The sequence below is a fragment of the Nannospalax galili genome, unplaced genomic scaffold, assembly GCF_000622305.1.
Source record: "Nannospalax galili isolate Female #2095 unplaced genomic scaffold, S.galili_v1.0 scaffold881, whole genome shotgun sequence".
Taxonomy (NCBI): domain Eukaryota; kingdom Metazoa; phylum Chordata; class Mammalia; order Rodentia; family Spalacidae; genus Nannospalax; species Nannospalax galili.
Window position 1 is genome coordinate 81,480 of NW_008344709.1, and position 11,029 is coordinate 92,508.

Genomic DNA, 11,029 nt, shown 5'->3' on the forward strand with positions numbered 1-11,029 from the left:
GTCCTCTTATTGATCTCAATTCTCACCTCTACATCCCCATGTGCTATTTCTTTTTCAAACTTTCCTTCATTGATCTCTGTTACTGTTTTAACTTTAATCCCAATGCCTAGCTAGTTTTGAAAACATATTACTCCTACAACCTACTAACAAATTATACAGAGCACATCAAGAAATATATGTCTAGGTAAGGTTTATCTGAGAACAACTGGTCTTTGCCCAAGATTTATCTACATGACACACAGTAATTAAAAATACCAGACTGGTGGAACTAACCTTCTTGGGTGTTTAACAGACATACTTTGAGGCCTATAATAATTTGGTAAGAGGGACATAAAGGAAACTTTTTGCTCCTTGCCCTCCTAGGTCAACTAGTTCCAGGGGACAATGACAATATCTCAAAATGTCCTATAATGGTGGTGGGTCACCTGTCCTTTTGATCAAGGAGGCTGAGGAGACCCCACCAGATGGACTTGAACTAGTGTCCAGTCTATAAAGAGTAGGGTCAACACAGAGGAAACATTTCCTCCTTGCTTCCAAGTGAAGCCAACCATGGTCGAGAAGGACCTTTGACTTATCTTCATATATAGGTGGAACTGGTTAAACAAAGGAGCCAGGGGCCTCTCCCAAGCCCATGTTGACCCTTAAGGAACAGATCCTCAAACAACCTTAAGAGTAAAAATAAATTGGTTTATCTGGACCAACTGTATGGCCTTAAACACCCAAAAGGAAAGTATAACCAAAGATTACAGGGGCCAATATAATTTCATAAGAGTCCACATGCATAGCTAAAGGCTACATAACAAGATACAATGCTAGAGAGGTGATACCTTCTTTTGAGTTGTTGACCAGGGTGGCCAAAGGGATTCCTAGATAGTAACCCAGCATGGAACTGGGAAAATGAACAGCACACCCCAATATTATCCAAAGGAATATAGACAACTGATTACCGCTAGATGAGGAACAGCTGACCCTCCTAAAACAAAGACCTCTAGATAGGCTGACTAGATTCACCAGAAGGGCAAGTAGTCGGGAATGGCTGGGAGTGCAGTCAACACAGCAGACAGTACCTGGGATATCAGAATATAAGGGCTTTAGTAGGGAGGAGGGAGGCTATGGGAGAGTGCTATCTGGGAAGTGGGTGTAAAAATAAATAAATAAATAAATAAATAAATAAATAAATCACTATTTAGAAAAAACACTTTCATTATCTTTTTAATATTTTCGCTCGCATAAGCAGCAGAATTTGATTAAATGTCTTCATGACAATTTGAATAAAGTTTAAAGCAGCATCAGAGTCTGTTTGAATTTTTTTCTTTATTCTTGGTAATTTCAAACTTGTATACAACTAAGTATTTGGTTGCCTCCAGATTCCTCTTAACATGTCCCCCTCCCAACATTGTTCCTTTAAATCAAACAATAACCCATGAAGCTCAGACCCACTAAGTTTAGCTAGAGCTGTCTATGTATACCTGGATTTAGCACTGTCTACTGGAGCGTGAGAATTGTACCAATGGCCATATCTCTGAAGAAGAGTGATTCTCCACTCCCCAGTGATGAGTAACCTGCCAATAACTCCTCAGTAAGCTGTAGAGCCTGGAGATCATTTACCCTGTCTATGCCAGATTTTGTTTGACATGATCTTGTTCAGGTGGTAACCATGGTGAGTTTATGAGTGCTCTGAAAACACTGACCTTTAGATATTATTTTCCCCAACTTATTTTCTTTAATTAGTTTGACTTTTCTTATTACTTTTCAGTAATTATGCAATGTTTGTTGAATGTCTCCTGTTTCTGAGGACCAAATTACTATTCACTTCTTTTTTATAGTGTTCATGACTATAGCCATGCTCCCCACAAGCACATCTCCAGTCTAGCCCATTTAAGAAGGAAAAAAATGAAGAAACTATGAATGATCTCATCTTTAGGTATAAAGGTAGCATTGATAAGGTAGTTAAAGAAATTAGAGATATTATTTTGCATTGAGCATGGGACCTATGTCAGCTCAATTAAACAGGGGTCCAAAAGAGATGTGAGAAATAGGTGGCAGGCCAGCACTAGATTGAGAACTATTTGAGACTGATTGTTGCTGGGTGAGGGAAGAGTATGACTTAGGTATGATGACTGGATGGGCTAAGAGGATGAAATTATCTAAGAGGATGAAAATCAAAGTTTATTTCATACTATGTCTATGTCCATCCAGTGGATGCATTTACACTGATGGACATTTGGGTACAAACACCTGAGAATAGGACTCAGCATGTAGGGCAGAGTGCATAGGGTTAGGTCCAGGATAAGGGGAGACATGGATGGGGGAGGGTGTCTGGATGTGAGTGGGAAACATATGAAATTTAAAAATCTCAATAAAAGAAGTTAATAAAAAGAAATATTATTTTACATCATGTCATTAAAATAAGGTATAGTGATAAGTTGTATTATAAATTTATATTTATTATCACTTAATTTAAAATTTTTTGTTTTATGTATATTTGTGTGTGAGTTTATTTTTGTGTACCACATGCATTCAAGTATCCATGAAAGTCATAACCTCTTTAAGTTTCTAAAACAGAAAGGAACTAGTCTCATGCAAAGTGAAGAATTAGAGATGTTAAGCTCACAGACTAGATCAACCACTTCCAGGTTTTAAGGACAGTAATTTTAAATCAATTCTCTATTGCTGTACAGGTAACAATAATCAAAAGAGTATATAATGGTATTTTTAGACATTCAAGTTGGAAAAATTTTCAATACATGTTCCCTTCATCTACCCCAAGAAATGAAATATGCCTTATACAAAAGTGTGTATGGAAAATAAGGATCAAGGATACACATAATTCATGAAATAAAAGACTCATTGCATAAGAGAGATAAAGGGAATCCCTACTATGTCAACTACGTAAGGTCACAAGATCTCAGATTTTTCTAGCATAGTCATAAGACAAGATACCTTTATGTAAGAGATTCAAATATTTTCAGGAATTTTTATCTAAGAGGATGAAATTCTATTTCATACTATGTCTATGTAGTAGAATAATAGTCAGATCTCACCTAGGGCCTATGACCTATCTAGCCATAGGCTGTTGGCCTTCATAACACTGCCAGGTATGCATTCTATCTTGTGGAGTGGACCTCACATCACATCAGAAGGTAATTGGTTACTCCTATACCTTCGTGCCACTGTTGTACCAGTTGACATGTTCCCAGGGTTCCCAGCTGGGTAAGATGAATGGTTGCTTTTCTCTTCCAGTAGCATTCACAGCAGCTCTTAGCTTTATTTCTCTGTACTTTGCCTTCCCAAATCTGGTCTATTTTCTTAAACTTGATCATCTGTAGTTTCATACATAGTACCTTAAGTTCCATAACTCAGTACTACATAAAACTACATTTTATATATATATATATATATATACATACGTTTACTTATGCTAACTAATACTGATTCTATAACTTGTCTCTTGTGAACAATGCTGCACAAATGATCAGATAAGTCTTTAGTGTGGTCACTAGAGGATTGAGCATCACTTATGTGATGACCTAGGTATGTCTCTGAGGACGATTCCAGACAGGATTAGCTGGGCAGAGAAGACCAACCCTGAATGTGGAATGAAGCAGTCAAGGATCTCAGATCCCAGACTGAATAAAAGGATGAAAGGAGAAAGGCAGCTAACCCCAAGTATCCATCTCTCTAGTTCTGACTGTTCATGTCATGTGAGCAGTCACCTAACTACTATATTTACCCAGCATTATGGCTTGTATCCATTGAAGCCTTGAACCAAAGCAAGCCTTTCCTTCAGTTGCTTTCGTCACATGTGTTGTCTACAGAAATGAGAAAAAAGGCTAATCCACTTATCTTCTTTGGGTATATTACCAGGAGTGCTGTAAATGTATTCTAAGGTCATTGTATTTTTCAGTTTTGTGAGGAACTTCCATACTGATTTCTATAGTGACTGTCGTGTTTACATTCTTATCAGCAGTTTATGAGGGTTCCTATTCTCTCCATTTTTTTAAACCAATATTTATTGTCCTTAAATGATAGCTGTCCTGACAGGGATGATGTGGAATCTAAGTGTAGTATAGATTTTTATTTCTCTGATGGCTAAAGATATTTAATGATTTTTCATGCACTTACTGGCCTTCGTACTTCATCCTTGGAGAATTTGACCATTTATTGATTGATTACTTATTTGTGGGTTTCATTTTGTTTTGTTTAGTTTAATTTTTCTACATATTAATCCTTTGCTTAATATAAAGTAGGCAAAGATTTATCTCCCATTTATAAGGCTGTGTTTTTACTCTGATTATTTCCCTTACTAAGCATAATCTTTTAAATAGCATGCAATCTTGTGTATCAAATGTTGCTATTATATCCAGTGCTGATAGATTCCTTTTCTGAAAGTCTTTGTATGTCCCTATTTCTTAAAGTACTTTCTCTGTGTTCTATTCCAGCAGTTTCAGAAATTTAGATCATTTTACATTTAAAAAATTATTTATTTAATAACCACATACTTAAAAGAAGCATTTCAATACAACAGCATTGACATATTCAATAAGAATCTCTTGAGCTAAGATGCATCTCTTTCAAAATTGGCTGTAATTTTTAGGTTTATAGTTTAATTATTACAGGTATACAATATTGTACTCAGTATAAAACCTTTAAGACATAAAATTAAATGAAGTTTTAACCTTTAAAAAAGACCTCCATTTCATTGTTAAAATATACAGTTTCATACAGAAAAGTTCATTTTTAATGCAATTGACATTAAGATGTTTGCACATGCATTTCTAATCTCTATATATCTGATTATTACTAGTCACAGTTGGTTACTTTCTGAGCTCCTTGGCATCTGACCATGGATATAAAGTGTTTTTCACATCTACTAATTATGAAGGAGTAAATTTTTATGCTGGAAATATAAATTTTAAGACTCCGATATCTTCTATTGTGATACTGAAAACAGACGTTTCATTCTCACTATTATACCATGTATATATTCCTCAAAATACCATATTGTATATTAAAACCTTAAATATTTCTACCACTTCTGTAAATTGAAATACAAAAATATTAATTAGAATAAATGTCTAAAAATAAATAGAATAAAATATTGCCACTCAATATTGTTATTGAATATTAACTTTCTCTATGCCCAAAGAACAGGCACAGAGATATATATGTGCAGTCAAATCTTCCACTTGGTCAGGGTTTTCCTTAGGGCAACTTTAAAATCTTTGTTCCTTAAGCTATAGATTAAGGGATTCATCACGGGAACCACATTGGTATAAAAGATGGGTGATATTTTTCCCTCATTCATTGACCCAGCTGAGGAGGGTTTGAGATATGTAAATGAACCTCATTCACAAAACAGAAATGGCCATTATGTGGGACCTGCAAGTGCTGAAGGCCTTGGATTGGCCCTCAGTAGAGCTGATATGGAAAATACTAGAAATGATTAAGCCATAGGAGATGAAGGTGGTGAGAGTGGAGACAACAATATTGATGCTCACTAAAACATAAACTATAAACTCATTAACATAAGTTCCAGTTCACGAGAACTAGAGTAGAGGGAGGATGTCACAGAATAGTGGTTGATTATGCTTGCATCACAGAAGGTCAGTCTCAGCATGCATCCATTGTGAACCACGGCTTCAGAAAATGCTATCAGGTATGAACCAAGTATCAGCTTCAAGCACAGCTTGGGTGATATGACAATGTTATAGAGAAGTGGATTACAGATGGCCACGTAGCGGTCATAAGCCATTGAGGTCAAGACATAATATTCAGAAATAACAAAGAAACAAAAGAAATAGAGTTGGATTATACATCCCATATACGAAATGACATTATTTCTTATGAAATTCAGCAGCATTTGGGAGTGAACACAGAAGAATAACAGGTCTATGAAGGACAAGTTAAAAAGAAAAATACATTGTGGTGTGAAGATATGAGTTGAGCACAATTAGAATCATCAAACCCCACTTTCCAAGTACAGTGATCATATACACTGATAGAAACACAAAGAACAGGGGTATATGGAGGTCCAGCTGATCTGTTAACCATGCCAGAATGAATTCAGTTACCAAGGAGACATTTTCTAAAGTCCATTCTTCTCTAAGAGGATCTGTGGATACAGGAAAATAATCTACATTAGAGGATGATCCAAATTTCCAAGCATATTTTCACCCCTATGTATAAGGTGTGTTGTCATCTCTGGCACAATGTAAATGAAAAACATTGTGTCTAATTCAAAACTAAAGGACAAAAGCAAGGCTTAAAAGTTACTATCTCATATCACAGAAAAGCCATTGACCTAGAAGATTGGGCATTAACTTTTCCTCTGTCCCGTTGAAAGCTTCCTCTCAGTTTCCCTTGAGCTTCAGGAATCTACACCATAGGGAAGTAAAGACATCACCGTAATTTATTTTATAATAAATAAGATGTTAATATTTATGGAAGTAAAATCTTACCATTTTTGGTCCATACCTGTAGTTTTCCTATTTTGGCATTTATCCTTTTATTCTAAGTAGAATAACTTCAGATTCCATGGTTTCATTTTCTTTAATTCTGAGATGATATAATAAACACTTTACTCCTGAATTTTCCTGGAAATACTTGTGAATGACAAAATATTATTTGTGACCAATACTTTGAAACTTTTATAGTAACAGAGGAAGAATGATTGTTAATTACTGCCATCACATTGATGTACATAATTCCCTTGTTTATAAACAGACTAGTTTGCTCAGTTTCTTCCCCAGAGAATGGACTCTACAGAACAGGACAATTTAAGGGAATTTCATTTACACTTTGAATCATGATTTATTTTTATTTCCTGCATGACTCAGTACTTTACTCATCATTTCTTTCACTCTAGCAATAGACAATCCCCAAGTGGAGACCCATAATTGACTTCCAACTCCCAATTTTCTTGAACTCTACAGAGATGTATATATAGTTTAAGTTTTTGTATTTATTTCTGCAGTTAAGTGGAGAATGACCACAGAGTGCATTCTAGGCTTCAATTTCTTTATCTCAAAATGTTCACGGGTTTTAATAAGTCATATAAAGGGTATAGCACCTGAAATAGCATAAATGCATGTTTGAAGGCTTAGGTTCCTTGGGAAGTTGGTACCTATAAACGCTTTCTGGAAATTTCTACCAGACTGTCATACTCAGTCATTAATGAGACTTGTAATTTAATTCTTTTAATTCTGTCCTTTTTATTGGAAAAATTTAGTTTGATGATGTCCAATTTTAATTTTTCTCTTTTAGATTTTACTTTTGCATCTTATGTTTAGTCTTTGTTTAACTCTAGCTCACAAAGCTTTTCAGTTTAATTGATATCTCATTATCTTATGTTTTATGTTTTTATTTGCATGCATTAATCATTTTGTGAAATTTTTGCTAATGGTATGAGTTAAGGATGGAGTTTGGTGTTCATTTTTACCTTCTGTTCTTGATATAGCTATGTAATGATAATTCCTCACAGCCTGAAAACGAAAACCTTGTGATTCTCTCATTAGGTTACCTACGCAAAAATATTACTTAGGTATAAAATCAAATTGTCTTTTTATATGGGTGTCCATATTTGGACTGTGAAGGTCAGTAGAAGGGATCAGGTAAAATGTCCCAGGCTCTGAGCAATTTTTGTATCTAGATTTACTCTTTTTGGATGTTGAATATGATATACATCAAGATGTGTAGTGACTGAAAGAAGGGAATGGAGACGTTGTCGCTTCATTGCAGTGTAGTAGAATTAAGGAAAAGATCGGTAAGGTTTCCAACCAAAGAACACAGCTTCTACAAATATTTCAGGAACTCCAACTATGTACTCTGTATTTAAAATCAGCAATAAATAGGTAAACTTCATATAAAATGGAAAATTTTTAGGGGAACACAGAGTTTAAAACGGAAAAATTCTGATGAGCTTTGCAATTGTGAAAGCATCTGGAGTTATGAGAAGACACAGAGTGATAACTGGTATTTATTGACTATTTATCATGAGCCATGCTTTATTCTCACTATATGACTCATATTAATAGTACCACTTTTAATTGTCACAATACGGTGAGATGCTATTATTACTATTACTATTTTACAAATTATGGCCCTGAATAAAGTCTAGAGAAATTAAGCTAGCTGTTTCAGCTATTAGAGTTAGTAAGCATAGTGTGGGGAGGGATTAAAACCCTTATCTCTCACACCATATAAAAATCATTTTAAAATTGATTAAAAACTTTAATATATGATCTAAATTTCTGGGGCTGGAGAGATGGTTCAGCAGTTAAGAGCACTGACTGCTCTTGCATAGGACCCGGGTTTGATTCCCAGCACCCATATGGTGGCTATGAACCATCTTTAACTCCAGTTCCAGGGTACTCCAAAGCCCTCTTCTGACCTCCACAGCATTACACGTCACGGGTGCACTCACATACATACAGGCAATACACTCACACACATAAAATAAAAATAATAAATAAAACATATATATTTTTAAAAACCAAGATTTATCTACATGACACACAGTAATTAAAAGTACCAGACTGGTGGAACTAACCTTCTTGGATGTTTAATAGACATACTTTGAGGCCTATAATAATTTGGTCAGAAGGACAAAAAGGACAGTTTTTGCTCCTTGCCCTCCTAGGTTGACCAGCTCCAGGGGTCTATGAGCATCTCTCAAAATGTTCTGTAATTGTGGTGGGTCACTGGTCCTCCTGATCAAGGAGGCCAAGGAGACCCCACCAGATGGACTCTAGATAGGCTGACTAGATTCACCAAAGGGCAAGTAGTGGGGAATGGCTGGGGGTAATGACAACACAGCAGACAGTAGCAGGGATATCAGAGTATAAGGGCTCTAGTCGGGGGAGGGAGGCTATGGGAGGATGCTACCTGGGAAGTGGGTGTATTAAAAAAAATTCTTCAAAGCATAAAAATTTGCTCCTTAGTAATTAATAGATGTGAAAAACATTACTATTGAAATCTACCTGATGACTTTTATCTATGCTCAGATGCCAAGGAGGTCGGAAAGTAACCGACTGTCACTAGTAATAATCAGATATATAGAGATTAAATAATCAGATATAAAGAGATTAGAAACACATGTGCATCTTAGTGTCACTTGTATTAAAAATGAATTTTTCTGTATGAAACTTTTAATAATGAAATGGAGATCTTTTTTAAAGTTTAAAACCTCATTTAATTTTATGTCTTATAGGGGTTATACGGAGTACAATATTGTATAAATGTATCAATTCAACTGTAAACCTAAAAATTTACAGCCAATTTTGAAAGACATGCAACTTAGCTCTGAAACTGTTATTGAATATGTCAATGCTGTTGTAATTAAATGCTTTTTCTAATTATATGGTTATTAAATAAATAATTTAAAAAATTTTAAAAAATAAGTCAAACATGACTTGTAATGAAATAAAAGTATATTTTATTTTTGATTTTATTTTTTTTTTAAATTATTTCATTTATTTGTGCTCTTTCTGATTTTTTGATGTAGGCACTTAGAGCTATAAACTTCCCTCTAAGGACTGCTTTCAGCATGTCCCAGAGGTTTTGTCATGTTGTATTGTCCTTTTCATTTAATTCCAGGAATACTTTTATTTCTTTCTTAATTTCTCTTTTAACCCATTCATCATTCAGGAGTCTGTTGTTCAATCTCCATGTGTTCATGTGGTGATTAGGGTTTCTTTGGGTGTTGATTGTAAGCTTTATTGCATTGTAGTCTGATAGACTGCATGGAATTATTTCAATCTTCTGTATTTGTTGAGGTTTGTTTTGTGCCCCAGTATATGGTCGATTTTGGAAAAGGTTCCATGGGTGCTGAGTAGAAAGTATGCCCTTTGGTGCTTGGGTGGAATACTCGGTAGATGTCTGTTAAGTCCATTTGATATATGGTATTGTTTAATTCAGACATCTCTCTGTTAACTCTCTCCCCAGTTGACCTATCTACTGGAGATAGTGTGGTATTGTAGTACCCTACTATGAATGAATTGGGGTTAATCTGGGCCTTAAAGTCCTGTAGTATTGTTTTTATGAAGTTGTGTGCACCAGAGTTTGGTGAATATATGTTCATGATTGTAATATCTTCTTGATTGATTGTTCCTGAGAATGAAGTGGTCTGCTTTATCTCTTCTGATTAGTTTTAGTTTGAAGTCTACTTTGTCAGATATTAGAATTGCTACACCCGGTTTTTTCTTAGTGCCATTTGCTTAGTATATTTTTTCGATCCTTTCACTTTAAGATAGTGTCTGTCCTTGAAAGTGAGATGAGTTTCTTGCAGACAACAAAAAGATGGGTTTTGTTTCTTAATCCATTCATATAGTCTGTGTCTTTTGACTGGGGAGTTCAGTCCATTAATGTTTAAAGTTATTAATGAAAGATGAGTATTGAATCCTGTCATTTTTATTTCTGTTTACATTCTTGATATAGCTGTACTTTACCACAGTTATACCTTCACTGAATTTCTTCCTGCAACCCCTTGGGTATAGTCATTCCTTTCTTCAGCTCTCTCGTCCTTTTAAAAAATTTAAATTACATTTATTTATTGGGGAGGATTGGCTTTGAGCCTATGCCATGCCACACATTTCTGTGTGTGCGTGCATGTGTGGAGGTTATAAGACAACTTGTGGGAATCAGTTCTCCTTCTACCTGGGAATTGAACTCGAGTTGTCAGACTTGGCAGCAAGCACCTTTACCCACTGAGCCAGCCCTGTGTAGAGCAAAATGCAGACATACTTGGGGTTGTTGATGTAGTCAGTATGCCTCTTTCAAAGTAATTAGTAGTCAACTTCTCCTTCCTCCACCTAAGCATCCTCAGATATCCACAGCTGAACTAAATTGCCTACGATTCATAAGCTTGGTCTTCTTATGGTGTGACACAATTCCTGCATATTCCATTCTTGTGATTTCTTAAATTTTTCATAATCTTTGCTTGAGTGGTCTAGTTTGTCCGCTTTATCTTCCAATCTTGATACTCTGTTTTCCATTTCGTTCATCCTATTGGTGAGGCTTTCTCCTGTCG

At 35.4% G+C, this 11,029-nt stretch overlaps 1 pseudogene; it reads right to left on the minus strand.

The window, feature by feature from the left end:
- Nucleotides 1-5,176: 5,176 nt before the first annotated feature.
- Nucleotides 5,177-11,029, minus strand: part of LOC103740383 — a 14,121-nt pseudogene continuing 8,268 nt past the window's right edge.